At 43.3% G+C, this 25,575-nt stretch overlaps 46 non-coding genes across 46 annotated transcripts; all 46 read right to left on the reverse strand.

Annotated features, from left to right (window-relative positions):
* Positions 1-616: 616 nt before the first annotated feature.
* On the reverse strand, positions 617-689 carry trnak-cuu (transfer RNA lysine (anticodon CUU)). The gene has a single exon. It is a non-coding gene; the product is annotated as a tRNA-Lys (tRNA).
* Positions 690-1,102: 413 nt separating this feature from the next.
* On the reverse strand, positions 1,103-1,175 carry trnak-cuu (transfer RNA lysine (anticodon CUU)). Its single transcript has one exon. It is a non-coding gene; the product is annotated as a tRNA-Lys (tRNA).
* A 1,297-nt stretch (positions 1,176-2,472) lies between these two features.
* On the reverse strand, positions 2,473-2,545 carry trnak-cuu (transfer RNA lysine (anticodon CUU)). Its single transcript has one exon. It is a non-coding gene; the product is annotated as a tRNA-Lys (tRNA).
* Positions 2,546-2,867: 322 nt separating this feature from the next.
* On the reverse strand, positions 2,868-2,940 carry trnak-cuu (transfer RNA lysine (anticodon CUU)). Its single transcript has one exon. It is a non-coding gene; the product is annotated as a tRNA-Lys (tRNA).
* Positions 2,941-4,075: 1,135 nt separating this feature from the next.
* trnak-cuu (transfer RNA lysine (anticodon CUU)) lies at positions 4,076-4,148 on the reverse strand. The gene has a single exon. It is a non-coding gene; the product is annotated as a tRNA-Lys (tRNA).
* Positions 4,149-4,470: 322 nt separating this feature from the next.
* Positions 4,471-4,543, reverse strand: trnak-cuu (transfer RNA lysine (anticodon CUU)). The gene has a single exon. It is a non-coding gene; the product is annotated as a tRNA-Lys (tRNA).
* Positions 4,544-4,967: 424 nt separating this feature from the next.
* Positions 4,968-5,040, reverse strand: trnak-cuu (transfer RNA lysine (anticodon CUU)). The gene has a single exon. It is a non-coding gene; the product is annotated as a tRNA-Lys (tRNA).
* Positions 5,041-5,465: 425 nt separating this feature from the next.
* trnak-cuu (transfer RNA lysine (anticodon CUU)) lies at positions 5,466-5,538 on the reverse strand. The gene has a single exon. It is a non-coding gene; the product is annotated as a tRNA-Lys (tRNA).
* Positions 5,539-5,962: 424 nt separating this feature from the next.
* trnak-cuu (transfer RNA lysine (anticodon CUU)) lies at positions 5,963-6,035 on the reverse strand. Its single transcript has one exon. It is a non-coding gene; the product is annotated as a tRNA-Lys (tRNA).
* Positions 6,036-6,460: 425 nt separating this feature from the next.
* On the reverse strand, positions 6,461-6,533 carry trnak-cuu (transfer RNA lysine (anticodon CUU)). The gene has a single exon. It is a non-coding gene; the product is annotated as a tRNA-Lys (tRNA).
* A 413-nt stretch (positions 6,534-6,946) lies between these two features.
* Positions 6,947-7,019, reverse strand: trnak-cuu (transfer RNA lysine (anticodon CUU)). The gene has a single exon. It is a non-coding gene; the product is annotated as a tRNA-Lys (tRNA).
* Positions 7,020-8,322: 1,303 nt separating this feature from the next.
* trnak-cuu (transfer RNA lysine (anticodon CUU)) lies at positions 8,323-8,395 on the reverse strand. The gene has a single exon. It is a non-coding gene; the product is annotated as a tRNA-Lys (tRNA).
* Positions 8,396-8,821: 426 nt separating this feature from the next.
* Positions 8,822-8,894, reverse strand: trnak-cuu (transfer RNA lysine (anticodon CUU)). Its single transcript has one exon. It is a non-coding gene; the product is annotated as a tRNA-Lys (tRNA).
* A 424-nt stretch (positions 8,895-9,318) lies between these two features.
* Positions 9,319-9,391, reverse strand: trnak-cuu (transfer RNA lysine (anticodon CUU)). The gene has a single exon. It is a non-coding gene; the product is annotated as a tRNA-Lys (tRNA).
* Positions 9,392-9,816: 425 nt separating this feature from the next.
* trnak-cuu (transfer RNA lysine (anticodon CUU)) lies at positions 9,817-9,889 on the reverse strand. Its single transcript has one exon. It is a non-coding gene; the product is annotated as a tRNA-Lys (tRNA).
* A 425-nt stretch (positions 9,890-10,314) lies between these two features.
* trnak-cuu (transfer RNA lysine (anticodon CUU)) lies at positions 10,315-10,387 on the reverse strand. Its single transcript has one exon. It is a non-coding gene; the product is annotated as a tRNA-Lys (tRNA).
* A 424-nt stretch (positions 10,388-10,811) lies between these two features.
* trnak-cuu (transfer RNA lysine (anticodon CUU)) lies at positions 10,812-10,884 on the reverse strand. The gene has a single exon. It is a non-coding gene; the product is annotated as a tRNA-Lys (tRNA).
* A 425-nt stretch (positions 10,885-11,309) lies between these two features.
* On the reverse strand, positions 11,310-11,382 carry trnak-cuu (transfer RNA lysine (anticodon CUU)). Its single transcript has one exon. It is a non-coding gene; the product is annotated as a tRNA-Lys (tRNA).
* Positions 11,383-11,804: 422 nt separating this feature from the next.
* Positions 11,805-11,877, reverse strand: trnak-cuu (transfer RNA lysine (anticodon CUU)). The gene has a single exon. It is a non-coding gene; the product is annotated as a tRNA-Lys (tRNA).
* A 426-nt stretch (positions 11,878-12,303) lies between these two features.
* trnak-cuu (transfer RNA lysine (anticodon CUU)) lies at positions 12,304-12,376 on the reverse strand. Its single transcript has one exon. It is a non-coding gene; the product is annotated as a tRNA-Lys (tRNA).
* A 424-nt stretch (positions 12,377-12,800) lies between these two features.
* On the reverse strand, positions 12,801-12,873 carry trnak-cuu (transfer RNA lysine (anticodon CUU)). The gene has a single exon. It is a non-coding gene; the product is annotated as a tRNA-Lys (tRNA).
* Positions 12,874-13,298: 425 nt separating this feature from the next.
* On the reverse strand, positions 13,299-13,371 carry trnak-cuu (transfer RNA lysine (anticodon CUU)). Its single transcript has one exon. It is a non-coding gene; the product is annotated as a tRNA-Lys (tRNA).
* Positions 13,372-13,795: 424 nt separating this feature from the next.
* Positions 13,796-13,868, reverse strand: trnak-cuu (transfer RNA lysine (anticodon CUU)). The gene has a single exon. It is a non-coding gene; the product is annotated as a tRNA-Lys (tRNA).
* Positions 13,869-14,294: 426 nt separating this feature from the next.
* Positions 14,295-14,367, reverse strand: trnak-cuu (transfer RNA lysine (anticodon CUU)). Its single transcript has one exon. It is a non-coding gene; the product is annotated as a tRNA-Lys (tRNA).
* Positions 14,368-14,791: 424 nt separating this feature from the next.
* trnak-cuu (transfer RNA lysine (anticodon CUU)) lies at positions 14,792-14,864 on the reverse strand. Its single transcript has one exon. It is a non-coding gene; the product is annotated as a tRNA-Lys (tRNA).
* Positions 14,865-15,290: 426 nt separating this feature from the next.
* trnak-cuu (transfer RNA lysine (anticodon CUU)) lies at positions 15,291-15,363 on the reverse strand. The gene has a single exon. It is a non-coding gene; the product is annotated as a tRNA-Lys (tRNA).
* A 424-nt stretch (positions 15,364-15,787) lies between these two features.
* trnak-cuu (transfer RNA lysine (anticodon CUU)) lies at positions 15,788-15,860 on the reverse strand. Its single transcript has one exon. It is a non-coding gene; the product is annotated as a tRNA-Lys (tRNA).
* Positions 15,861-16,284: 424 nt separating this feature from the next.
* Positions 16,285-16,357, reverse strand: trnak-cuu (transfer RNA lysine (anticodon CUU)). The gene has a single exon. It is a non-coding gene; the product is annotated as a tRNA-Lys (tRNA).
* Positions 16,358-16,782: 425 nt separating this feature from the next.
* trnak-cuu (transfer RNA lysine (anticodon CUU)) lies at positions 16,783-16,855 on the reverse strand. Its single transcript has one exon. It is a non-coding gene; the product is annotated as a tRNA-Lys (tRNA).
* Positions 16,856-17,280: 425 nt separating this feature from the next.
* trnak-cuu (transfer RNA lysine (anticodon CUU)) lies at positions 17,281-17,353 on the reverse strand. The gene has a single exon. It is a non-coding gene; the product is annotated as a tRNA-Lys (tRNA).
* Positions 17,354-17,776: 423 nt separating this feature from the next.
* On the reverse strand, positions 17,777-17,849 carry trnak-cuu (transfer RNA lysine (anticodon CUU)). Its single transcript has one exon. It is a non-coding gene; the product is annotated as a tRNA-Lys (tRNA).
* Positions 17,850-18,274: 425 nt separating this feature from the next.
* trnak-cuu (transfer RNA lysine (anticodon CUU)) lies at positions 18,275-18,347 on the reverse strand. Its single transcript has one exon. It is a non-coding gene; the product is annotated as a tRNA-Lys (tRNA).
* Positions 18,348-18,772: 425 nt separating this feature from the next.
* trnak-cuu (transfer RNA lysine (anticodon CUU)) lies at positions 18,773-18,845 on the reverse strand. The gene has a single exon. It is a non-coding gene; the product is annotated as a tRNA-Lys (tRNA).
* A 425-nt stretch (positions 18,846-19,270) lies between these two features.
* On the reverse strand, positions 19,271-19,343 carry trnak-cuu (transfer RNA lysine (anticodon CUU)). Its single transcript has one exon. It is a non-coding gene; the product is annotated as a tRNA-Lys (tRNA).
* Positions 19,344-19,768: 425 nt separating this feature from the next.
* On the reverse strand, positions 19,769-19,841 carry trnak-cuu (transfer RNA lysine (anticodon CUU)). Its single transcript has one exon. It is a non-coding gene; the product is annotated as a tRNA-Lys (tRNA).
* Positions 19,842-20,265: 424 nt separating this feature from the next.
* Positions 20,266-20,338, reverse strand: trnak-cuu (transfer RNA lysine (anticodon CUU)). The gene has a single exon. It is a non-coding gene; the product is annotated as a tRNA-Lys (tRNA).
* Positions 20,339-20,763: 425 nt separating this feature from the next.
* On the reverse strand, positions 20,764-20,836 carry trnak-cuu (transfer RNA lysine (anticodon CUU)). The gene has a single exon. It is a non-coding gene; the product is annotated as a tRNA-Lys (tRNA).
* A 425-nt stretch (positions 20,837-21,261) lies between these two features.
* trnak-cuu (transfer RNA lysine (anticodon CUU)) lies at positions 21,262-21,334 on the reverse strand. Its single transcript has one exon. It is a non-coding gene; the product is annotated as a tRNA-Lys (tRNA).
* Positions 21,335-21,756: 422 nt separating this feature from the next.
* On the reverse strand, positions 21,757-21,829 carry trnak-cuu (transfer RNA lysine (anticodon CUU)). The gene has a single exon. It is a non-coding gene; the product is annotated as a tRNA-Lys (tRNA).
* A 424-nt stretch (positions 21,830-22,253) lies between these two features.
* Positions 22,254-22,326, reverse strand: trnak-cuu (transfer RNA lysine (anticodon CUU)). Its single transcript has one exon. It is a non-coding gene; the product is annotated as a tRNA-Lys (tRNA).
* Positions 22,327-22,749: 423 nt separating this feature from the next.
* On the reverse strand, positions 22,750-22,822 carry trnak-cuu (transfer RNA lysine (anticodon CUU)). Its single transcript has one exon. It is a non-coding gene; the product is annotated as a tRNA-Lys (tRNA).
* A 423-nt stretch (positions 22,823-23,245) lies between these two features.
* On the reverse strand, positions 23,246-23,318 carry trnak-cuu (transfer RNA lysine (anticodon CUU)). Its single transcript has one exon. It is a non-coding gene; the product is annotated as a tRNA-Lys (tRNA).
* Positions 23,319-23,743: 425 nt separating this feature from the next.
* trnak-cuu (transfer RNA lysine (anticodon CUU)) lies at positions 23,744-23,816 on the reverse strand. Its single transcript has one exon. It is a non-coding gene; the product is annotated as a tRNA-Lys (tRNA).
* A 425-nt stretch (positions 23,817-24,241) lies between these two features.
* trnak-cuu (transfer RNA lysine (anticodon CUU)) lies at positions 24,242-24,313 on the reverse strand. Its single transcript has one exon. It is a non-coding gene; the product is annotated as a tRNA-Lys (tRNA).
* Positions 24,314-24,738: 425 nt separating this feature from the next.
* trnak-cuu (transfer RNA lysine (anticodon CUU)) lies at positions 24,739-24,811 on the reverse strand. Its single transcript has one exon. It is a non-coding gene; the product is annotated as a tRNA-Lys (tRNA).
* A 422-nt stretch (positions 24,812-25,233) lies between these two features.
* On the reverse strand, positions 25,234-25,306 carry trnak-cuu (transfer RNA lysine (anticodon CUU)). Its single transcript has one exon. It is a non-coding gene; the product is annotated as a tRNA-Lys (tRNA).
* Between the last annotated feature and the right edge of the window lie 269 nt (positions 25,307-25,575).

Below are 25,575 nucleotides of genomic sequence, written 5' to 3' on the forward strand. Positions count from 1 at the left end.
ATAGAATTCAAATTCTTAGCCTTCTGTATCACCAGCTATGTAGGGTGGCAAGCCTGCTCAAAAATCCAAGCTGATGGTTGTTTGCGAAGTGAGTTGGTGTTTTGGCAGAGAAAATAATCACCTAACTTTGGGCTCGAACCCACTACCCTGAGATTAAGAGTCTCATTCTCTACTGACTGAGCTAGCCAGGTACCTCGATAGTGATTTTGACTTGGTTCGAATATCGTACATCCCAGTTTCTGCAAAATATGGTGATCAGTGAGTGTTGTTGATGGATCCTGTGGTGCAATCTGTTAGCGTGTTGTACTTATACAGCAGTATACAGCAATTAGATGACAAGGTTATGAGTTCAAGCCCCACCAGGAGCAAGTATTCTTCTTGAAGCCTCTGCCTGTCTATTTCTTGTCAAGAAAAGGAGAATTTACTCAATCCATTTAGGAGTAGAATTCATCTGTAATAGGGATGTCATTGAGATCACAGGTCAGAGTGCAGGCAGAGATAGAATTCAAATTCTTAGTCTTCTGTATCACCAGCTATGCAGGGTGGCAAGCCTGCTCGAAATTCCAAGCGGATGGTTGATTGCGAAGTGAGTTGGTGCTTCGGCAGAGAAAATAATCACCTAACGTGGGGCTCGAACCCACTACCCTGAAATTAAGAGTCTCATTCTCTACCGACTGAGCTAGCCAGGTACCTCAATAGTGATTTTGACTTGGTTCGAATATCGTACATCCCAGTTTCTGCAAAATATGGTGATCAGTGAGTGTTGTTGATGGATCCTGTTGGCGTGTTGTACTTATACAGCAGTATACAGCAATTAGATGACAAGGTCATGAGTTCAAGCCCCACCAGGAGCAAGTATTCTTCTTGAAGCCTCTGCCTGTCTATTTCTTGTCCGGAAAATGATAATTTCTTCATTCCATTTAGGAGGACGTTTCATAGGTAATAGTGATGTCATTGAGATGACTGTTCAGAGTGCAGGTAGAGATAGAATACAAATTCATAGTCTTCTGTTTCACCAGCTATGCAGGGTGGCAAGCCTGCTCGAAATTCCAAGCGGATGGTTGTTTGCGAAGTGAGTTGGTGCTTCGGCAGAGAAAATAATCACCTAACGTGGGGCTCGAACCCACGACCCTGAGATTAAGAGTCTCATGCCCTACCAACTGAGCTAGCCAGGTACCTCAATAGTGATTTTGACTTTGTTTGAATATTGTTCATCCCAGTTTCTGCAAAATATGGTGATCAGTGAGTGTTGTTGATGGATCCTGTTGGCGTGTTGTACTTATACAGCAGTATACAGTTTAAGAGTCTCATGCTCTACCGACTGAGCTAGCCAGGTACCTCAATAGTATTTTTGACTTGGTCAGAATATCATACAGCCCAGTTTCTGCAAAATATGGTGATCAGTGAGTGTTGTTGATGGATCCTGTGGTGCAATCTGTTAGCGTGTTGTACTTATACAGCAGTATACAGCAATTAGATGACAAGGTTATGAGTTCAAACCCCACCAGGAGCAAGTATTCAAATCAAATCAAATTGATTTATATAGCCCTTCGTACATCAGCATCTCAAAGTGCTGTACAGAAACCCAGCCAAAAACCCCAAACAGCAAGCAATGCAGGTGTAGAAGCACGGTGGCTAGGAAAAACTCCCTAGAAAGGCCAAAACCTAGGAAGAAACCTAGAGAGGAACCAGGCTATGAGGGGTGGCCAGTCCTCTTATGGCTGTGCCGGGTGGAGATTATAACAGAACATGGCCAAGATGTTCAAATGTTCATAAATGACCAGCATGGTCGAATAATAATAAGGCAGAACAGTTGAAACTGGAGCAGCAGCACGGTCAGGTAGACTGGGGACAGCAAGGAGTCATCATGTCAGGTAGACTTGGGGCATGGTCCTAGGGCTCAGGTCCTCCGAGAGAGAGAAAGAAAGAGAGAAAGAGAGAATTAGAGAACGCACACTTAGATTCACAGAGGACACCGAATAGGACAGGAGAAGTACTCCAGATATAACAAACTGACCCTAGCCCCCCGACACATAAACTACTGCAGCATAAATACTGGAGGCTGAGACAGGAGGGGTCAGGAGACACTGTGGCTCCATCCGAGGACACCCCCGGACAGGGCCAAACAGGAAGGATATAACCCCACCCACTTTGCCAAAGCACAGCCCCCACACCACTAGAGGGATATCTTCAATCTTCAAAGATGACAAGGTTATGAGTTCAAGCCCCACCAGGAGTAAGTATTCTTCTTGAAGCCTGTCTATTTCTTGTCCGGAAAATTATTATTTATTCAATCCATTTAGGAGTACAATTCATCGGTAAAAGGTATGTCATTGAGATGACAGGTCAGAGTGCAGGCAGAGATAGTATACAAATTCATAGTCTTCTGGATCACCAGCTATGCAGGGTGGCAAGCCTGCTAGAAATTACAAGAAATGGCTGTTTGCGAAATGATTTGGCAGAGAAAATAATCACCTAACTTGGTGCTCGAACACACGACCCTGAGATTAAGAGTCTCATGCTCTACCGACTGAGCTAGCCAGGTACATCAATAGTTATTTTGACTTGGTTCGAATATCGTACATCCCAGTTTCTGCAAAATATGGTGATCAGTGAGTGTTGTTGATGGATCATGTGGTGCAATCTGTTTTCTTGTCAAGAAAAGGAGCATTTACTCAATCCATTTAGGAGTACAATTCATCTGTAATAGGGATGTCATTGAGATGACAGGTCAGAGTGCAGGCAGAGATAGAATTCAAATTCTTAGCCTTCTGTATCACCAGCTATGCAGGGTGGCAAGACTCCTCAAAATTCCAAAGCGGATGGTTGTTTGCAAAGTGAGTTGGTGCTTCGGCAGAGAAAATAATCACCCAACGTGGGGCTCGAACCCACGACCCTGAGATTAAGAGTCTCATGCTCTACCGACTGAGCTAGCCAGGTAGCTAAATATATTTTTGGACTTTTTGGAATATCGTACATCCAAGTTTCTGCAAAATATGGTGATCAGTGAGTGTTGTTGATGGATCCTGTGGTGCAATCTGTTAGCGTGTTGTACTTATACAGCAGTATACAGCAATTAGATGACAAGGTTATGAGTTCAAACCCCACCAGGAGCAAGTATTCAAATCAAATCAAATTGATTTATATAGCCCTTCGTACATCAGCATCTCAAAGTGCTGTACAGAAACCCAGCCAAAAACCCCAAACAGCAAGCAATGCAGGTGTAGAAGCACGGTGGCTAGGAAAAACTCCCTAGAAAGGCCAAAACCTAGGAAGAAACCTAGAGAGGAACCAGGCTATGAGGGGTGGCCAGTCCTCTTATGGCTGTGCCGGGTGGAGATTATAACAGAACATGGCCAAGATGTTCAAATGTTCATAAATGACCAGCATGGTCGAATAATAATAAGGCAGAACAGTTGAAACTGGAGCAGCAGCACGGTCAGGTAGACTGGGGACAGCAAGGAGTCATCATGTCAGGTAGACCTGGGGCATGGTCCTAGGGCTCAGGTCCTCCGAGAGAGAGAAAGAAAGAGAGAAAGAGAGAATTAGAGAACGCACACTTAGATTCACAGAGGACACCGAATAGGACAGGAGAAGTACTCCAGATATAACAAACTGACCCTAGCCCCCCGACACATAAACTACTGCAGCATAAATACTGGAGGCTGAGACAGGAGGGGTCAGGAGACACTGTGGCTCCATCCGAGGACACCCCCGGACAGGGCCAAACAGGAAGGATATAACCCCACCCACTTTGCCAAAGCACAGCCCCCACACCACTAGAGGGATATCTTCAATCTTCAAAGATGACAAGGTTATGAGTTCAAGCCCCACCAGGAGTAAGTATTCTTCTTGAAGCCTGTCTATTTCTTGTCCGGAAAATTATTATTTATTCAATCCATTTAGGAGTACAATTCATCGGTAAAAGGTATGTCATTGAGATGACAGGTCAGAGTGCAGGCAGAGATAGTATACAAATTCATAGTCTTCTGGATCACCAGCTATGCAGGGTGGCAAGCCTGCTAGAAATTACAAGAAATGGCTGTTTGCGAAATGATTTGGCAGAGAAAATAATCACCTAACTTGGTGCTCGAACACACGACCCTGAGATTAAGAGTCTCATGCTCTACCGACTGAGCTAGCCAGGTACATCAATAGTTATTTTGACTTGGTTCGAATATCGTACATCCCAGTTTCTGCAAAATATGGTGATCAGTGAGTGTTGTTTATGGATCATGTGGTGCAATCTGTTTTCTTGTCAAGAAAAGGAGCATTTACTCAATCCATTTAGGAGTACAATTCATCTGTAATAGGGATGTCATTGAGATGACAGGTCAGAGTGCAGGCAGAGATAGAATTCAAATTCTTAGCCTTCTGTATCACCAGCTATGCAGGGTGGCAAGACTCCTCAAAATTCCAAAGCGGATGGTTGTTTGCAAAGTGAGTTGGTGCTTCGGCAGAGAAAATAATCACCCAACGTGGGGCTCGAACCCACGACCCTGAGATTAAGAGTCTCATGCTCTACCGACTGAGCTAGCCAGGTAGCTAAATATATTTTTGGACTTTTTGGAATATCGTACATCCAAGTTTCTGCAAAATATGGTGATCAGTGAGTGTTGTTGATGGATCCTGTGGTGCAATCTGTTAGCGTGTTGTACATATACAGCAGAATACAGCAATTCGATGACAAGGTTATGAGTTCAAGTCCCACCAGGAGCAAGTATTCTTCTTGAAGCCTCTGCCTGTCTATTTCTTGTCCAGAAAATGAGCATTTACTCAATCCATTTAGGAGTACAATTCATCTGTAATTGGGATGTCATTGAGATGACAGGTCAGAGTGCAGGCAGAGATAGAATTTAAATTCTTAGCCTTCAGTATCACCAGCTATGCAGGTTGTTAAGCCTCCTCAAAATTCCAAGCGGATGGTTGTTTGCAAAGTGAGTTGGTGCTTCGGCAGAGAAAACAATCACCCAACGTGGGGCTCGAACCCACGACCCTGAGATTAAGAGTCTCATGCTCTACCGACTGAGCTAGCCAGGTAACTCAATAGTGATTTTGACTTGGTTCGAATATCGTACATCCCAGTTTCTGCAAAATATGGTGATCAGTGAGTGTTGTTGATGGATGCTGTGGTGCAATCTGTTAGCGTGTTGTACTTATAGAGCAGTATACAGCAATTAGATGACAAGGTTATGAGTTCAAGCCCCACCAGGAGCAAGTATTCTTCTTGAAGCCTCTGCCTGTCTATTTCTTGTCAAGAAAAGGAGCATTTACTCAAAACATTTAGGAGTACAATTAATCTGTAATAGGGATGTCATTGAGATGACAGGTCAGAGTGCAGGCAGAGATAGAATTCAAATTCTTAGCCTTCTGTATCACCAGCTATGCAGGGTGGCAAGACTCCTCAAAATTCCAAGCAGATGGTTGTTTGCGAAGTGAGTTGGTGTTTCGGCAGAGAAAATAATCACCCAACGTGGGGCTCGAACCCACGACCCTGAGATTAAGAGTCTCATGCTCTACCGACTGAGCTAGCCAGGTAAATCAATAGTGATTATGACTTGGTTCGAATATCGTACATCCAAGTTTCTGCAAAATATGGTGATCAGTGAGTGTTGTTGATGGATCCTGTGGTGCAATCTGTTAGCGTGTTGTACTTATACAGCAGAATACAGCAATTAGATGACAAGGTTATGAGTTCAAGCCCCACCAGGAGCAAGTATTCTTCTTGAAGTCTCTGCCTGTCTATTTCTTGTCAAGAAAAGGAGAATTTACTCAATCTATTTAGGAGTACAATTAATCTGTAATAGGGATGTCATTGAGATGACAGGTCAGAGTGAAGGCAGAGATAGAATTTAAGTTCTTAGCCTTCAGTATCACCAGCTATGCAGGTTGTTAAGCCTCCTCAAAATTCCAAGCGGATGGTTGTTTGCAAAGTGAGTTGGTGCTTCGGCAGAGAAAATAATCACCAACGTGGGGCTCGAACCCACGACCCTGAGATTAAGAGTCTCATGCTCTACCGACTGAGCTAGCCAGGTACCTCGATAGTGATTTTGACTTGGTTCGAATATCGTACATCCCAGTTTCTGCAAAATATGGTGATCAGTGAGTGTTGTTGATGGATCCTGTGGTGCAATCTGTTAGCGTGTTGTACTTATACAGCAGTATACAGCAATTAGATGACAAGGTTATGAGTTCAAGCCCCACCAGGAGCAAGTATTCTTCTTGAAGCCTCTGCCTGTCTATTTCTTGTCAAGAAAAGGAGAATTTACTCAATCCATTTAGGAGTAGAATTCATCTGTAATAGGGATGTCATTGAGATCACAGGTCAGAGTGCAGGCAGAGATAGAATTCAAATTCTTAGTCTTCTGTATCACCAGCTATGCAGGGTGGCAAGCCTGCTCGAAATTCCAAGCGTATGGTTGATTGCGAAGTGAGTTGGTGCTTCGGCAGAGAAAATAATCACCTAACGTGGGGCTCGAACCCACTACCCTGAAATTAAGAGTCTCATTCTCTACCGACTGAGCTAGCCAGGTACCTCAATAGTGATTTTGACTTGGTTCGAATATCGTACATCCCAGTTTCTGCAAAATATGGTGATCAGTGAGTGTTGTTGATGGATCCTGTTGGCGTGTTGTACTTATACAGCAGTATACAGCAATTAGATGACAAGGTCATGAGTTCAAGCCCCACCAGGAGCAAGTATTCTTCTTGAAGCCTCTGCCTGTCTATTTCTTGTCCGGAAAATGATAATTTCTTCATTCCATTTAGGAGGACGTTTCATAGGTAATAGTGATGTCATTGAGATGACTGTTCAGAGTGCAGGCAGAGATAGAATACAAATTCATAGTCTTCTGTTTCACCAGCTATGCAGGGTGGCAAGCCTGCTCGAAATTCCAAGCGGATGGTTGTTTGCGAAGTGAGTTGGTGCTTCGGCAGAGAAAATAATCACCTAACGTGGGGCTCGAACCCACGACCCTGAGATTAAGAGTCTCATGCCCTACCAACTGAGCTAGCCAGGTACCTCAATAGCGATTTTGACTTTGTTTGAATATTGTTCATCCCAGTTTCTGCAAAATATGGTGATCAGTGAGTGTTGTTGATGGATCCTGTTGGCGTGTTGTACTTATACAGCAGTATACAGTTTAAGAGTCTCATGCTCTACCGACTGAGCTAGCCAGGTACCGCAATAGTATTTTTGACTTGGTCAGAATATCATACAGCCCAGTTTCTGCAAAATATGGTGATCAGTGAGTGTTGTTGATGGATCCTGTGGTGCAATCTGTTAGCGTGTTGTACTTATACAGCAGTATACAGCAATTAGATGACAAGGTTATGAGTTCAAACCCCACCAGGAGCAAGTATTCAAATCAAATCAAATTGATTTATATAGCCCTTCGTACATCAGCATCTCAAAGTGCTGTACAGAAACCCAGCCAAAAACCCCAAACAGCAAGCAATGCAGGTGTAGAAGCACGGTGGCTAGGAAAAACTCCCTAGAAAGGCCAAAACCTAGGAAGAAACCTAGAGAGGAACCAGGCTATGAGGGGTGGCCAGTCCTCTTATGGCTGTGCCGGGTGGAGATTATAACAGAACATGGCCAAGATGTTCAAATGTTCATAAATGACCAGCATGGTCGAATAATAATAAGGCAGAACAGTTGAAACTGGAGCAGCAGCACGGTCAGGTAGACTGGGGACAGCAAGGAGTCATCATGTCAGGTAGACCTGGGGCATGGTCCTAGGGCTCAGGTCCTCCGAGAGAGAGAAAGAAAGAGAGAAAGAGAGAATTAGAGAAAGCACACTTAGATTCACAGAGGACACCGAATAGGACAGGAGAAGTACTCCAGATATAACAAACTGACCCTAGCCCCCCGACACATAAACTACTGCAGCATAAATACTGGAGGCTGAGACAGGAGGGGTCAGGAGACACTGTGGCTCCATCCGAGGACACCCCCGGACAGGGCCAAACAGGAAGGATATAACCCCACCCACTTTGCCAAAGCACAGCCCCCACACCACTAGAGGGATATCTTCAATCTTCAAAGATGACAAGGTTATGAGTTCAAGCCCCACCAGGAGTAAGTATTCTTCTTGAAGCCTCTGCCTGTCTATTTCTTGTCCGGAAAATTATTATTTATTCAATCCATTTAGGAGTACAATTCATCGGTAAAAGGTATGTCATTGAGATGACAGGTCAGAGTGCAGGCAGAGATAGTATACAAATTCATAGTCTTCTGGATCACCAGCTATGCAGGGTGGCAAGCCTGCTAGAAATTACAAGAAATGGCTGTTTGCGAAATGATTTGGCAGAGAAAATAATCACCTAACTTGGTGCTCGAACACACGACCCTGAGATTAAGAGTCTCATGCTCTACCGACTGAGCTAGCCAGGTACATCAATAGTTATTTTGACTTGGTTCGAATATCGTACATCCCAGTTTCTGCAAAATATGGTGATCAGTGAGTGTTGTTGATGGATCATGTGGTGCAATCTGTTAGCGTGTTGTACTTATACAGCAGTATACTGCAATTAGATGACAAGGTTATGAGTTCAAGCCCCACCAGGAGCAAGTATTCTTCTTGAAGCCTCTGCCTGTCTATTTCTTGTCAAGAAAAGGAGCATTTACTCAATCCATTTAGGAGTACAATTCATCTGTAATAGGGATGTCATTGAGATGACAGGTCAGAGTGCAGGCAGAGATAGAATTCAAATTCTTAGCCTTCTGTATCACCAGCTATGCAGGGTGGCAAGACTCCTCAAAATTCCAAAGCGGATGGTTGTTTGCAAAGTGAGTTGGTGCTTCGGCAGAGAAAATAATCACCCAACGTGGGGCTCGAACCCACGACCCTGAGATTAAGAGTCTCATGCTCTACCGACTGAGCTAGCCAGGTAGCTAAATATATTTTTGGACTTTTTGGAATATCGTACATCCAAGTTTCTGCAAAATATGGTGATCAGTGAGTGTTGTTGATGGATCCTGTGGTGCAATCTGTTAGCGTGTTGTACTTATAGAGCAGTATACAGCAATTAGATGACAAGGTTATGAGTTCAAGCCCCACCAGGAGCAAGTATTCTTCTTGAAGCCTCTGCCTGTCTATTTCTTGTCCAGAAAATGAGCATTTACTCAATCCATTTAGGAGTACAATTCATCTGTAATTGGGATGTCATTGAGATGACAGGTCAGAGTGCAGGCAGAGATAGAATTTAAATTCTTAGCCTTCAGTATCACCAGCTATGCAGGTTGTTAAGCCTCCTCAAAATTCCAAGCGGATGGTTGTTTGCAAAGTGAGTTGGTGCTTCGGCAGAGAAAACAATCACCCAACGTGGGGCTCGAACCCACGACCCTGAGATTAAGAGTCTCATGCTCTACCGACTGAGCTAGCCAGGTAACTCAATAGTGATTTTGACTTGGTTCGAATATCGTACATCCCAGTTTCTGCAAAATATGGTGATCAGTGAGTGTTGTTGATGGATGCTGTGGTGCAATCTGTTAGCGTGTTGTACTTATAGAGCAGTATACAGCAATTAGATGACAAGGTTATGAGTTCAAGCCCCACCAGGAGCAAGTATTCTTCTTGAAGCCTCTGCCTGTCTATTTCTTGTCAAGAAAAGGAGCATTTACTCAAAACATTTAGGAGTACAATTAATCTGTAATAGGGATGTCATTGAGATGACAGGTCAGAGTGCAGGCAGAGATAGAATTCAAATTCTTAGCCTTCTGTATCACCAGCTATGCAGGGTGGCAAGACTCCTCAAAATTCCAAGCAGATGGTTGTTTGCGAAGTGAGTTGGTGTTTCGGCAGAGAAAATAATCACCCAACGTGGGGCTCGAACCCACGACCCTGAGATTAAGAGTCTCATGCTCTACCGACTGAGCTAGCCAGGTAAATCAATAGTGATTATGACTTGGTTCGAATATCGTACATCCAAGTTTCTGCAAAATATGGTGATCAGTGAGTGTTGTTGATGGATCCTGTGGTGCAATCTGTTAGCGTGTTGTACTTATACAGCAGAATACAGCAATTAGATGACAAGGTTATGAGTTCAAGCCCCACCAGGAGCAAGTATTCTTCTTGAAGCCTCTGCCTGTCTATTTCTTGTCAAGAAAAGGAGAATTTACTCAATCCATTTAGGAGTACAATTAATCTGTAATAGGGATGTCATTGAGATGACAGGTCAGAGTGCAGGCAGAGATAGAATTTAAGTTCTTAGCCTTCAGTATCACCAGCTATGCAGGTTGTTAAGCCTCCTCAAAATTCCAAGCGGATGGTTGTTTGCAAAGTGAGTTGGTGCTTCGGCAGAGAAAATAATCACCCAACGTGGGGCTCGAACCCACGACCCTGAGATTAAGAGTCTCATGCTCTAACGACTGAGCTAGCCAGGTAGCTCAATAGTGATTATGACTTGGTTCGAATATCGTACATCCCAGTTTCTGCAAAATATGGTGATCAGTGAGTGTTGTTGATGGATGCTGTGGTGCAATCTGTTAGCGTGTTGTACTTATAGAGCAGTATACAGCAATTAGATGACAAGGTTATGAGTTCAAGCCCCACCAGGAGCAAGTATTCTTCTTGAAGCCTCTGCCTGTCTATTTCTTGTCAAGAAAAGGAGCATTTACTCAAAACATTTAGGAGTACAATTATTCTGTAATAGGGATGTCATTGAGATGACAGGTCAGAGTGCAGGCAGAGATAGAATTTAAATTCTTAGCCTTCAGTATCACCAGCTATGCAGGTTGTTAAGCCTCCTCAAAATTCCAAGCGGATGGTTGTTTGCAAAGTGAGTTGGTGCTTCGGCAGAGAAAATAATCACCAACGTGGGGCTCGAACCCACGACCCTGAGATTAAGAGTCTCATGCTCTACCGACTGAGCTAGCCAGGTAACTCAATAGTGATTATGACTTGGTTCGAATATCGTACATCCAAGTTTCTGCAAAATATGGTGATCAGTGAGTGTTGTTGATGGATCCTGTGGTGCAATCTGTTAGCGTGTTGTACTTATACAGCAGAATACAGCAATTAGATGACAAGGTTATGAGTTCAAGCCCCACCAGGAGCAAGTATTCTTCTTGAAGCCTCTGCCTGTCTATTTCTTGTCAAGAAAAGGAGAATTTACTCAATCCATTTAGGAGTACAATTAATCTGTAATAGGGATGTCATTGAGATGACAGGTCAGAGTGCAGGCAGAGATAGAATTTAAATTCTTAGCCTTCAGTATCACCAGCTATGCAGGTTGTTAAGCCTCCTCAAAATTCCAAGCGGATGGTTGTTTGCAAAGTGAGTTGGTGCTTCGGCAGAGAAAATAATCACCCAACGTGGGGCTCGAACCCACGACCCTGAGATTAAGAGTCTCATGCTCTACCGACTGAGCTAGCCAGGTACCTAAATATATTTTGGACTTTTTCGAATATCGTACATCCAAGTTTCTGCAAAATATGGTGATCAGTGAGTGTTGTTGATGGATCCTGTGGTGCAATCTGTTAGCGTGTTGTACATATACAGCAGAATACAGCAATTCGATGACAAGGTTATGAGTTCAAGTCCCACCAGGAGCAAGTATTCTTCTTGAAGCCTCTGCCTGTCTATTTCTTGTCCAGAAAATGAGCATTTACTCAATCCATTTAGGAGTACAATTCATCTGTAATGGGGATGTCATTGAGATGACAGGTCAGAGTGCAGGCAGAGATAGAATTAAATTCTTAGCCTTCTGTATCACCAGCTATGCAGGTTGTTAAGCCTCCTCAAAATTCCAAGCGGATGGTTGTTTGCAAAGTGAGTTGGTGCTTCGGCAGAGAAAATAATCACCCAACGTGGGGCTCGAACCCACGACCCTGAGATTAAGAGTCTCATGCTCTACCGACTGAGCTAGCCAGGTAGCTCAATAGTGATTATGACTTGGTTCGAATATCGTACATCCAAGTTTCTGCAAAATATGGTGATCAGTGAGTGTTGTTGATGGATCCTGTGGTGCAATCTGTTAGCGTGTTGTACTTATACAGCAGAATACAGCAATTAGATGACAAGGTTATGAGTTCAAGCCCCACCAGGAGCAAGTATTCTTCTTGAAGCCTCTGCCTGTCTATTTCTTGTCAAGAAAAGGAGCATTTACTCAAATCCATTTAGGAGTACAATTAATCTGTAATAGGGATGTCATTGAGATGACAGGTCAGAGTGCAGGCAGAGATAGAATTCAAATTCTTAGCCTTCTGTATCACCAGCTATGCAGGTTGTTAAGCCTCCTCAAAATTCCAAGCGGATGGTTGTTTGCAAAGTGAGTTGGTGCTTCGGCAGAGAAAATAATCACCCAACGTGGGGCTCGAACCCACGACCCTGAGATTAAGAGTCTCATGCTCTACCGACTGAGCTAGCCAGGTAGCTCAATAGTGATTATGACTTGGTTCGAATATCGTACATCCAAGTTTCTGCAAAATATGGTGATCAGTGAGTGTTGTTGATGGATCCTGTGGTGCAATCTGTTAGCGTGTTGTACTTATACAGCAGAATACAGCAATTAGATGACAAGGTTATGAGTTCAAGCCCCACCAGGAGCAAGTATTCTTCTTGAAGCCTCTGCCTGTCTATTTCTTGTCAAGAAAAGGAGCATTTACTCAATCCATTTAGGAGTACAATTATCTGTAATAGGGATGTCATTGAGATGACAGGTCAGAGTGCAGGCAGAGATAGAATTTAAATTCTTAGCCTTCTGTATCACCAGCTATGCAGGTTGTTAAGCCTCCTCAAAATTCCAAGCGGATGGTTGTTTGCAAAGTGAGTTGGTGCTTCGGCAGAGAAAATAATCACCCAACGTGGGGCTCGAACCCACGACCCTGAGATTAAGAGTCTCATGCTCTACCGACTGAGCTAGCCAGGTAGCTCAATAGTGATTATGACTTGGTTCGAATATCGTACATCCAAGTTTCTGCAAAATATGGTGATCAGTGAGTGTTGTTGATGGATCCTGTGGTGCAATCTGTTAGCGTGTTGTACTTATACAGCAGAATACAGCAATTAGATGACAAGGTTATGAGTTCAAGCCCCACCAGGAGCAAGTATTCTTCTTGAAGCCTCTGCCTGTCTATTTCTTGTCAAGAAAAGGAGCATTTACTCAATCCATTTAGGAGTACAATTAATCTGTAATAGGGATGTCATTGAGATGACAGGTCAGAGTGCAGGCAGAGATAGAATTCAAATTCTTAGCCTTCTGTATCACCAGCTATGCAGGTTGTTAAGCCTCCTCAAAATTCCAAGCGGATGGTTGTTTGCAAAGTGAGTTGGTGCTTCGGCAGAGAAAATAATCACCCAACGTGGGGCTCGAACCCACGACCCTGAGATTAAGAGTCTCATGCTCTACCGACTGAGCTAGCCAGGTAGCTCAATAGTGATTATGACTTGGTTCGAATATCGTACATCCAAGTTTCTGCAAAATATGGTGATCAGTGAGTGTTGTTGATGGATCCTGTGGTGCAATCTGTTAGCGTGTTGTACTTATACAGCAGAATACAGCAATTAGATGACAAGGTTATGAGTTCAAGTCCCACCAGGAGCAAGTATTCTTCTTGAAGCCTCTGCCTGTCTATTTCTTGTCCAGAAAATGAGCATTTACTCAATCCATTTAGGAGTACAATTATCTGTAATAGGGATGTCATTGAGATGACAGGTCAGAGTGCAGGCAGAGATAGAATTCAAATTCTTAGCCTTCTGTATCACCAGCTATGCAGGTTGTTAAGCCTCCTCAAAATTCCAAGCGGATGGTTGTTTGCAAAGTGAGTTGGTGCTTCGGCAGAGAAAATAATCACCCAACGTGGGGCTCGAACCCACGACCCTGAGATTAAGAGTCTCATGCTCTACCGACTGAGCTAGCCAGGTAACTCAATAGTGATTATGACTTGGTTCGAATATCGTACATCCAAGTTTCTGCAAAATATGGTGATCAGTGAGTGTTGTTGATGGATCCTGTGGTGCAATCTGTTCGCGTGTTGTACTTATACAGCAGAATACAGCAATTAGATGACAAGGTTATGAGTTCAAGCCCCACCAGGAGCAAGTATTCTTCTTGAAGTCTCTGCCTGTCTATTTCTTGTCAAGAAAAGGAGAATTTACTCAATCCATTTAGGAGTACAATTAATCTGTAATAGGGATGTCATTGAGATGACAGGTCAGAGTGCAGGCAGAGATAGAATTTCAAATTCTTAGCCTTCAGTATCACCAGCTATGCAGGTTGTTAAGCCTCCTCAAAATTCCAAGCGGATGGTTGTTTGCAAAGTGAGTTGGTGCTTCGGCAGAGAAAATAATCACCCAACGTGGGGCTCGAACCCACGACCCTGAGATTAAGAGTCTCATGCTCTACCGACTGAGCTAGCCAGGTACCTAAATATATTTTTGGACTTTTTCGAATATCGTACATCCAAGTTTCTGCAAAATATGGTGATCAGTGAGTGTTGTTGATGGATCCTGTGGTGCAATCTGTTAGCGTGTTGTACATATACAGCAGAATACAGCAATTCGATGACAAGGTTATGAGTTCAAGTCCCACCAGGAGCAAGTATTCTTCTTGAAGCCTCTGCCTGTCTATTTCTTGTCCAGAAAATGAGCATTTACTCAATCCATTTAGGAGTACAATTCATCTGTAATGGGGATGTCATTGAGATGACAGGTCAGAGTGCAGGAAGAGATAGAATTCAAATTCTTAGCCTTCTGTATCACCAGCTATGCAGGTTGTTAAGCCTCCTCAAAATTCCAAGCGGATGGTTGTTTGCAAAGTGAGTTGGTGCTTCGGCAGAGAAAATAATCACCCAACGTGGGGCTCGAACCCACGACCCTGAGATTAAGAGTCTCATGCTCTACCGACTGAGCTAGCCAGGTAACTCAATAGTGATTATGACTTGGTTCGAATATCGTACATCCAAGTTTCTGCAAAATATGGTGATCAGTGAGTGTTGTTGATGGATCCTGTGGTGCAATCTGTTAGCGTGTTGTACTTATACAGCAGAATACAGCAATTAGATGACAAGGTTATGAGTTCAAGCCCCACCAGGAGCAAGTATTCTTCTTGAAGTCTCTGCCTGTCTATTTCTTGTCAAGAAAAGGAGCATTTACTCAATCCATTTAGGAGTACAATTAATCTGTAATAGGGATGTCATTGAGATGACAGGTCAGAGTGCAGGCAGAGATAGAATTTCAAATTCTTAGCCTTCTGTATCACCAGCTATGCAGGTTGTTAAGCCTCCTCAAAATTCCAAGCGGATGGTTGTTTGCAAAGTGAGTTGGTGCTTCGGCAGAGAAAATAATCACCCAACGTGGGGCTCGAACCCACGACCCTGAGATTAAGAGTCTCATGCTCTACCGACTGAGCTAGCCAGGTAACTCAATAGTGATTATGACTTGGTTCGAATATCGTACATCCAAGTTTCTGCAAAATATGGTGATCAGTGAGTGTTGTTGATGGATCCTGTGGTGCAATCTGTTAGCGTGTTGTACTTATACAGCAGAATACAGCAATTAGATGACAAGGTTATGAGTTCAAGCCCCACCAGGAGCAAGTATTCTTCTTGAAGCCTCTGCCTGTCTATTTCTTGTCAAGAAAAGGAGCATTTACTCAATCCATTTAGGAGTACAATTAATCTGTAATAGGGATGTCATTGAGATGACAGGTCAGAGTGCAGGCAGAGATAGAATTCAAATTCTTAGCCTTCTGTATCACCAGCTATGCAGGTTGTAAGACTCCTCAAAATTCCAAGCGGATGGTTGTTTGCGAAGTGAGTTGGTGCTTCGGCAGAGAAAATAATCACCTAACGTGGGGCTCGAACCCACGACCCTGAGATTAAGAGTCTCATGCTCTACCGACTGAGCTAGCCAGGTACCTCAATAGTGATTTTGACTTGTTCGAATATCGTACATCCAAGTTTCTGCAAAATATGGTGATCAGTGAGTGTTGTTGATGGATCCTGTGGTGCAATCTGTTAGCGTGTTGTACTTATACAGCAGAATACAGCAATTAGATGACAAGGTTATGAGTTCAAGCCCCACCAGGAGCAAGTATTCTTCTTGAAGCCTCTGCCTGTCTATTTCTTGTCAAGAAAAGGAGCATTTACTCAATCCATTTAGGAGTACAATTCATCTGTAATAGGGATGTCATTGAGATGACAGGTCAGAGTGCAGGCAGAGATAGAATTCAAATTCTTAGCCTTCTGTATCACCAGCTATGCAGGTTGTTAAGCCTCCTCAAAATTCCAAGCGGATGGTTGTTTGCAAAGTGAGTTGGTGCTTCGGCAGAGAAAATAATCACCCAACGTGGGGCTCGAACCCACGACCCTGAGATTAAGAGTCTCATGCTCTACCGACTGAGCTAGCCAGGTAACTCAATAGTGATTATGACTTGGTTCGAATATCGTACATCCAAGTTTCTGCAAAATATGGTGATCAGTGAGTGTTGTTGATGGATCCTGTGGTGCAATCTGTTAGCGTGTTGTACTTATACAGCAGAATACAGCAATTAGATGACAAGGTTATGAGTTCAAGCCCCACCAGGAGCAAGTATTCTTCTTGAAGCCTCTGCCTGTCTATTTCTTGTCCAGAAAAGGAGCATTTACTCAATCCATTTAGGAGTACAATTAATCTGTAATAGGGATGTCATTGAGATGACAGGTCAGAGTGCAGGCAGAGATAGAATTCAAATTCTTAGCCTTCTGTATCACCAGCTATGCAGGTTGTTAAGCCTCCTCAAAATTCCAAGCGGATGGTTGTTTGCAAAGTGAGTTGGTGCTTCGGCAGAGAAAATAATCACCCAACGTGGGGCTCGAACCCACGACCCTGAGATTAAGAGTCTCATGCTCTACCGACTGAGCTAGCCAGGTACCTCAATAGTGATTATGACTTGGTTCGAATATCGTACATCCAAGTTTCTGCAAAATATGGTGATCAGTGAGTGTTGTTGATGGATCCTGTGGTGCAATCTGTTAGCGTGTTGTACTTATACAGCAGAATACAGCAATTAGATGACAAGGTTATGAGTTCAAGCCCCACCAGGAGCAAGTATTCTTCTTGAAGCCTCTGCCTGTCTATTTCTTGTCAAGAAAAGGAGCATTTACTCAATCCATTTAGGAGTACAATTAATCTGTAATAGGGATGTCATTGAGATGACAGGTCAGAGTGCAGGCAGAGATAGAATTCAAATTCTTAGCCTTCTGTATCACCAGCTATGCAGGTTGTTAAGCCTCCTCAAAATTCCAAGCGGATGGTTGTTTGCAAAGTGAGTTGGTGCTTCGGCAGAGAAAATAATCACCCAACGTGGGGCTCGAACCCACGACCCTGAGATTAAGAGTCTCATGCTCTACCGACTGAGCTAGCCAGGTACCTCAATAGTGATTTTGACTTTTTCGAATATCGTACATCCAAGTTTCTGCAAAATATGGTGATCAGTGAGTGTTGTTGATGGATCCTGTGGTGCAATCTGTTAGCGTGTTGTACTATACAGCAGAATACAGCAATTAGATGACAAGGTTATGAGTTCAAGTCCCACCAGGAGCAAGTATTCTTCTTGAAGCCTCTGCCTGTCTATTTCTTGTCCAGAAAATGAGCATTTACTCAATCCATTTAGGAGTACAATTCATCTGTAATAGGGATGTCATTGAGATGACAGGTCAGAGTGCAGGCAGAGATAGAATTCAAATTCTTAGCCTTCTGTATCACCAGCTATGCAGGTTGTTAAGCCTCCTCAAAATTCCAAGCGGATGGTTGTTTGCAAAGTGAGTTGGTGCTTCGGCAGAGAAAATAATCACCCAACGTGGGGCTCGAACCCACGACCCTGAGATTAAGAGTCTCATGCTCTACCGACTGAGCTAGCCAGGTAACTCAATAGTGATTATGACTTGGTTCGAATATCGTACATCCAAGTTTCTGCAAAATATGGTGATCAGTGAGTGTTGTTGATGGATCCTGTGGTGCAATCTGTTCGCGTGTTGTACTTATACAGCAGAATACAGCAATTAGATGACAAGGTTATGAGTTCAAGCCCCACCAGGAGCAAGTATTCTTCTTGAAGTCTCTGCCTGTCTATTTCTTGTCAAGAAAAGGAGAATTTACTCAATCCATTTAGGAGTACAATTAATCTGTAATAGGGATGTCATTGAGATGACAGGTCAGAGTGCAGGCAGAGATAGAATTCAAATTCTTAGCCTTCAGTATCACCAGCTATGCAGGTTGTTAAGCCTCCTCAAAATTCCAAGCGGATGGTTGTTTGCAAAGTGAGTTGGTGCTTCGGCAGAGAAAATAATCACCCAACGTGGGGCTCGAACCCACGACCCTGAGATTAAGAGTCTCATGCTCTACCGACTGAGCTAGCCAGGTACCTCAATAGTGATTTTGACTTGGTTCGAATATCGTACATCCAAGTTTCTGCAAAATATGGTGATCAGTGAGTGTTGTTGATGGATCCTGTGGTGCAATCTGTTAGCGTGTTGTACTTATACAGCAGAATACAGCAATTAGATGACAAGGTTATGAGTTCAAGCCCCACCAGGAGCAAGTATTCTTCTTGAAGCCTCTGCCTGTCTATTTCTTGTCAAGAAAAGGAGCATTTACTCAATCCATTTAGGAGTACAATTAATCTGTAATAGGGATGTCATTGAGATGACAGGTCAGAGTGCAGGCAGAGATAGAATTCAAATTCTTAGCCTTCAGTATCACCAGCTATGCAGGTTGTTAAGCCTCCTCAAAATTCCAAGCGGATGGTTGTTTGCAAAGTGAGTTGGTGCTTCGGCAGAGAAAATAATCACCCAACGTGGGGCTCGAACCCACGACCCTGAGATTAAGAGTCTCATGCTCTACCGACTGAGCTAGCCAGGTACCTAAATATATTTTTGGACTTTTTCGAATATCGTACATCCAAGTTTCTGCAAAATATGGTGATCAGTGAGTGTTGTTGATGGATCCTGTGGTGCAATCTGTTAGCGTGTTGTACATATACAGCAGAATACAGCAATTCGATGACAAGGTTATGAGTTCAAGTCCCACCAGGAGCAAGTATTCTTCTTGAAGCCTCTGCCTGTCTATTTCTTGTCCAGAAAATGAGCATTTACTCAATCCATTTAGGAGTACAATTCATCTGTAATAGGGGATGTCATTGAGATGACAGGTCAGAGTGCAGGAAGAGATAGAATTCAAATTCTTAGCCTTCTGTATCACCAGCTATGCAGGTTGTTAAGCCTCCTCAAAATTCCAAGCGGATGGTTGTTTGCAAAGTGAGTTGGTGCTTCGGCAGAGAAAATAATCACCCAACGTGGGGCTCGAACCCACGACCCTGAGATTAAGAGTCTCATGCTCTACCGACTGAGCTAGCCAGGTAACTCAATAGTGATTATGACTTGGTTCGAATATCGTACATCCAAGTTTCTGCAAAATATGGTGATCAGTGAGTGTTGTTGATGGATCCTGTGGTGCAATCTGTTCGCGTGTTGTACTTATACAGCAGAATACAGCAATTAGATGACAAGGTTATGAGTTCAAGCCCCACCAGGAGCAAGTATTCTTCTTGAAGTCTCTGCCTGTCTATTTCTTGTCAAGAAAAGGAGAATTTACTCAATCCATTTAGGAGTACAATTAATCTGTAATAGGGATGTCATTGAGATGACAGGTCAGAGTGCAGGCAGAGATAGAATTTAAATTCTTAGCCTTCAGTATCACCAGCTATGCAGGTTGTTAAGCCTCCTCAAAATTCCAAGCGGATGGTTGTTTGCAAAGTGAGTTGGTGCTTCGGCAGAGAAAATAATCACCCAACGTGGGGCTCGAACCCACGACCCTGAGATTAAGAGTCTCATGCTCTACCGACTGAGCTAGCCAGGTACCTAAATATATTTTTGGACTTTTTCGAATATCGTACATCCAAGTTTCTGCAAAATATGGTGATCAGTGAGTGTTGTTGATGGATCCTGTGGTGCAATCTGTTAGCGTGTTGTACATATACAGCAGAATACAGCAATTCGATGACAAGGTTATGAGTTCAAGTCCCACCAGGAGCAAGTATTCTTCTTGAAGCCTCTGCCTGTCTATTTCTTGTCCAGAAAATGAGCATTTACTCAATCCATTTAGGAGTACAATTCATCTGTAATAGGGATGTCATTGAGATGACAGGTCAGAGTGCAGGCAGAGATAGAATTCAAATTCTTAGCCTTCTGTATCACCAGCTATGCAGGTTGTTAAGCCTCCTCAAAATTCCAAGCGGATGGTTGTTTGCAAAGTGAGTTGGTGCTTCGGCAGAGAAAATAATCACCCAACGTGGGGCTCGAACCCACGACCCTGAGATTAAGAGTCTCATGCTCTACCGACTGAGCTAGCCAGGTAACTCAATAGTGATTATGACTTGGTTCGAATATCGTACATCCAAGTTTCTGCAAAATATGGTGATCAGTGAGTGTTGTTGATGGATCCTGTGGTGCAATCTGTTAGCGTGTTGTACTTATACAGCAGAATACAGCAATTAGATGACAAGGTTATGAGTTCAAGCCCCACCAGGAGCAAGTATTCTTCTTGAAGTCTCTGCCTGTCTATTTCTTGTCAAGAAAAGGAGAATTTACTCAATCCATTTAGGAGTACAATTAATCTGTAATAGGGATGTCATTGAGATGACAGGTCAGAGTGCAGGCAGAGATAGAATTTAAATTCTTAGCCTTCAGTATCACCAGCTATGCAGGTTGTTAAGCCTCCTCAAAATTCCAAGCGGATGGTTGTTTGCAAAGTGAGTTGGTGCTTCGGCAGAGAAAATAATCACCCAACGTGGGGCTCGAACCCACGACCCTGAGATTAAGAGTCTCATGCTCTACCGACTGAGCTAGCCAGGTACCTCAATAGTGATTTTGACTTGGTTCGAATATCGTACATCCAAGTTTCTGCAAAATATGGTGATCAGTGAGTGTTGTTGATGGATCCTGTGGTGCAATCTGTTAGCGTGTTGTACTTATACAGCAGAATACAGCAATTAGATGACAAGGTTATGAGTTCAAGCCCCACCAGGAGCAAGTATTCTTCTTGAAGCCTCTGCCTGTCTATTTCTTGTCAAGAAAAGGAGCATTTACTCAATCCATTTAGGAGTACAATTAATCTGTAATAGGGATGTCATTGAGATGACAGGTCAGAGTGCAGGCAGAGATAGAATTCAAATTCTTAGCCTTCTGTATCACCAGCTATGCAGGGTGGCAAGCCTCCTCAAAATTCCAAGCGGATGGTTGTTTGCGAAGTGAGTTGGTGCTTCGGCAGAGAAAATAATCACCTAACGTGGGGCTCGAACCCACGACCCTGAGATTAAGAGTCTCATGCTCTACCGACTGAGCTAGCCAGGTACCTCAATAGTGATTTTGACTTTTTCGAATATCGTACATCCAGTTTCTGCAAAATATGGTGATCAGTGAGTGTTGTTGATGGATCCTGTGGTGCAATCTGTTAGCGTGTTGTACTTATACAGCAGAATACAGCAATTAGATGACAAGGTTATGAGTTCAAGCCCCACCAGGAGCAAGTATTCTTCTTGAAGCCTCTGCCTGTCTATTTCTTGTCAAGAAAAGGAGCATTTACTCAATCCATTTAGGAGTACAATTAATCTGTAATAGGGATGTCATTGAGATGACAGGTCAGAGTGCAGGCAGAGATAGAATTAAATTCTTAGCCTTCAGTATCACCAGCTATGCAGGTTGTTAAGCCTCCTCAAAATTCCAAGCGGATGGTTGTTTGCAAAGTGAGTTGGTGCTTCGGCAGAGAAAATAATCACCCAACGTGGGGCTCGAACCCACGACCCTGAGATTAAGAGTCTCATGCTCTACCGACTGAGCTAGCCAGGTACCTCAATAGTGATTTTGACTTGTTCGAATATCGTACATCCAAGTTTCTGCAAAATATGGTGATCAGTGAGTGTTGTTGATGGATCCTGTGGTGCAATCTGTTAGCGTGTTGTACTTATACAGCAGAATACAGCAATTAGATGACAAGGTTATGAGTTCAAGCCCCACCAGGAGCAAGTATTCTTCTTGAAGCCTCTGCCTGTCTATTTCTTGTCAAGAAAAGGAGCATTTACTCAATCCATTTAGGAGTACAATTCATCTGTAATAGGGATGTCATTGAGATGACAGGTCAGAGTGCAGGCAGAGATAGAATTCAAATTCTTAGCCTTCTGTATCACCAGCTATGCAGGGTGGTAAGCCTCCTCAAAATTCCAAGCGGATGGTTGTTTGCGAAGTGAGTTGGTGCTTCGGCAGAGAAAATAATCACCTAACGTGGGGCTCGAACCCACGACCCTGAGATTAAGAGTCTCATGCTCTACCGACTGAGCTAGCCAGGTACCTCAATATTGATTTTGACTTTTTCGAATATCGTACATCCAGTTTCTGCAAAATATGGTGATCAGTGAGTGTTGTTGATGGATCCTGTGGTGCAATCTGTTAGCGTGTTGTACTTATACAGCAGAATACAGCAATTAGATGACAAGGTTATGAGTTCAAGCCCCACCAGGAGCAAGTATTCTTCTTGAAGCCTCTGCCTGTCTATTTCTTGTCAAGAAAAGGAGCATTTACTCAATCCATTTAGGAGTACAATTCATCTGTAATAGGGATGTCATTGAGATGACAGGTCAGAGTGCAGGCAGAGATAGAATTCAAATTCTTAGCCTTCTGTATCACCAGCTATGCAGGGTGGCAAGCCTCCTCAAAATTCCAAGCGGATGGTTGTTTGCGAAGTGAGTTGGTGCTTCGGCAGAGAAAATAATCACCTAACGTGGGGCTCGAACCCACGACCCTGAGATTAAGAGTCTCATGCTCTACCGACTGAGCTAGCCAGGTACCTCAATATTGATTTTGACTTTTTCGAATATCGTACATCCAGTTTCTGCAAAATATGGTGATCAGTGAGTGTTGTTGATGGATCCTGTGGTGCAATCTGTTAGCGTGTTGTACTTATACAGCAGAATACAGCAATTAGATGACAAGGTTATGAGTTCAAGCCCCACCAGGAGCAAGTATTCTTCTTGAAGCCTCTGCCTGTCTATTTCTTGTCAAGAAAAGGAGCATTTACTCAATCCATTTAGGAGTACAATTCATCTGTAATAGGGATGTCATTGAGATGACAGGTCAGAGTGCAGGCAGAGATAGAATTCAAATTCTTAGCCTTCTGTATCACCAGCTATGCAGGTTGGTAAGCCTCCTCAAAATTCCAAGCGGATGGTTGTTTGCGAAGTGAGTTGGTGCTTCGGCAGAGAAAATAATCACCTAACGTGGGGCTCGAACCCACGACCCTGAGATTAAGAGTCTCATGCTCTACCGACTGAGCTAGCCAGGTACCTCAATAGTGATTTTGACTTGGTTCGAATATCGTACATCCCAGTTTCTGCAAAATATGGTGATCAGTGAGTGTTGTTGATGGATCCTGTGGTGCAATCTGTTAGCGTGTTGTACTTATACAGCAGAATACAGCAATTAGATGACAAGGTTATGAGTTCAAGCCCCACCAGGAGCAAGTATTCTTCTTGAAGCCTCTGCCTGTCTATTTCTTGTCAAGAAAAGGAGCATTTACTCAATCCATTTAGGAGTACAATTCATCTGTAATAGGGATGTCATTGAGATGACAGGTCAGAGTGCAGGCAGAGATAGAATTCAAATTCTTAGCCTTCTGTATCACCAGCTATGCAGGGTGGTAAGCCTGCTCGAAATTCCAAGCGGATGGTTGTTTGCGAAGTGAGTTGGTGCTTCGGCAGAGAAAATAGTCACCTAACGTGGGGCTCGAACCCACGACCCTGAGATTAAGAGTCTCATGCTCTACCGACTGAGCTAGCCAGGTACCTCAATATTGATTTTTGACTTTTTCGAATATCGTACATCCCAGTTTCTGCAAAATATGGTGATCAGTGAGTGTTGTTGATGGATCCTGTGGTGCAATCTGTTAGCGTGTTGTACTTATACAGCAGAATACAGCAATTAGATGACAAGGTTATGAGTTCAAGCCCCACCAGGAGCAAGTATTCTTCTTGAAGCCTCTGCCTGTCTATTTCTTGTCAAGAAAAGGAGCATTTACTCAATCCATTTAGGAGTACAATTAATCTGTAATAGGGATGTCATTGAGATGACAGGTCAGAGTGCAGGCAGAGATAGAATTCAAATTCTTAGCCTTCTGTATCACCAGCTATGCAGGTTGTTAAGCCTCCTCAAAATTCCAAGCGGATGGTTGTTTGCGAAGTGAGTTGGTGCTTCGGCAGAGAAAATAATCACCCAACGTGGGCTCGAACCCACGACCCTGAGATTAAGAGTCTCATGCTCTACCGACTGAGCTAGCCAGGTACCTCAATATTGATTTTGACTTGGTTCGAATATCGTACATCCCAGTTTCTGCAAAATATGGTGATCAGTGAGTGTTGTTGATGGATCCTGTGGTGCAATCTGTTAGCGTGTTGTACTTATACAGCAGAATACAGCAATTAGATGACAAGGTTATGAGTTCAAGTCCCACCAGGAGCAAGTATTCTACTTGAAGCCTCTGCCTGTCTATTTCTTGTCAAGAAAAGGAGCATTTACTCAATCCATTTAGGAGTACAATTCATCTGTAATAGGGATGTCATTGAGATGACAGGTCAGAGTGCAGGCAGAGATAGAATTCAAATTCTTAGCCTTCTGTATCACCAGCTATGCAGGGTGGCAAGCCTCCTCAAAATTCCAAGCGGATGGTTGTTTGCGAAGTGAGTTGGTGTTTCGGCAGAGAAAATAATCACCTAACGTGGGGCTCGAACCCACGACCCTGAGATTAAGAGTCTCATGCTCTACCGACTGAGCTAGCCAGGTATCTCTATATTATTTTGACTTTTTCGAAATAGTACATTCCAGTTTCTGATAAATATGGTGATCAGTGAGTGTTGTTGATGGATCCTGTGGTGCAATCTGTTAGCGTGTTGTACTTATACAGCAGAATACAGCAATTAGATGACAAGGTTATGAGTTCAAGCCCCACCAGGAGCAAGTATTCTTCTTGAAGCCTCTGCCTGTCTATTTCTTGTCAAGAAAAGGAGCATTTACTCAATCCATTTAGGAGTACAATTCATCTGTAATAGGGATGTCATTGAGATGACAGGTCAGAGTGCAGGCAGAGATAGAATTCAAATTCTTAGCCTTCTGTATCACCAGCTATGCAGGGTGGCAAGACTCCTCAAAATTCCAAGCAGATGGTTGTTTGCGAAGTGAGTTGGTGTTTCGGCAGAGAAAATAATCACCTAACGTGGGGCTCGAACCCACGACCCTGAGATTAAGAGTCTCATGCTCTACCGACTGAGCTAGCCAGGTACCTCTAATATTATTTTTGACTTTTTCGAAAATAGTACATTCCAGTTTCTGATAAATATGGTGATCAGTGAGTGTTGTTGATGGATCCTGTGGTGCAATCTGTTAGCGTGTTGTACTTATACAGCAGAATACAGCAATTAGATGACAAGGTTATGAGTTCAAGCCCCACCAGGAGCAAGTATTCTTCTTGAAGCCTCTGCCTGTCTATTTCTTGTCAAGAAAAGGAGCATTTACTCAATCCATTTAGGAGTACAATTCATCTGTAATAG

The sequence above is a fragment of the Oncorhynchus kisutch genome, unplaced genomic scaffold, assembly GCF_002021735.2.
Source record: "Oncorhynchus kisutch isolate 150728-3 unplaced genomic scaffold, Okis_V2 Okis02a-Okis13b_hom, whole genome shotgun sequence".
Taxonomy (NCBI): Eukaryota; Metazoa; Chordata; class Actinopteri; order Salmoniformes; family Salmonidae; genus Oncorhynchus; species Oncorhynchus kisutch.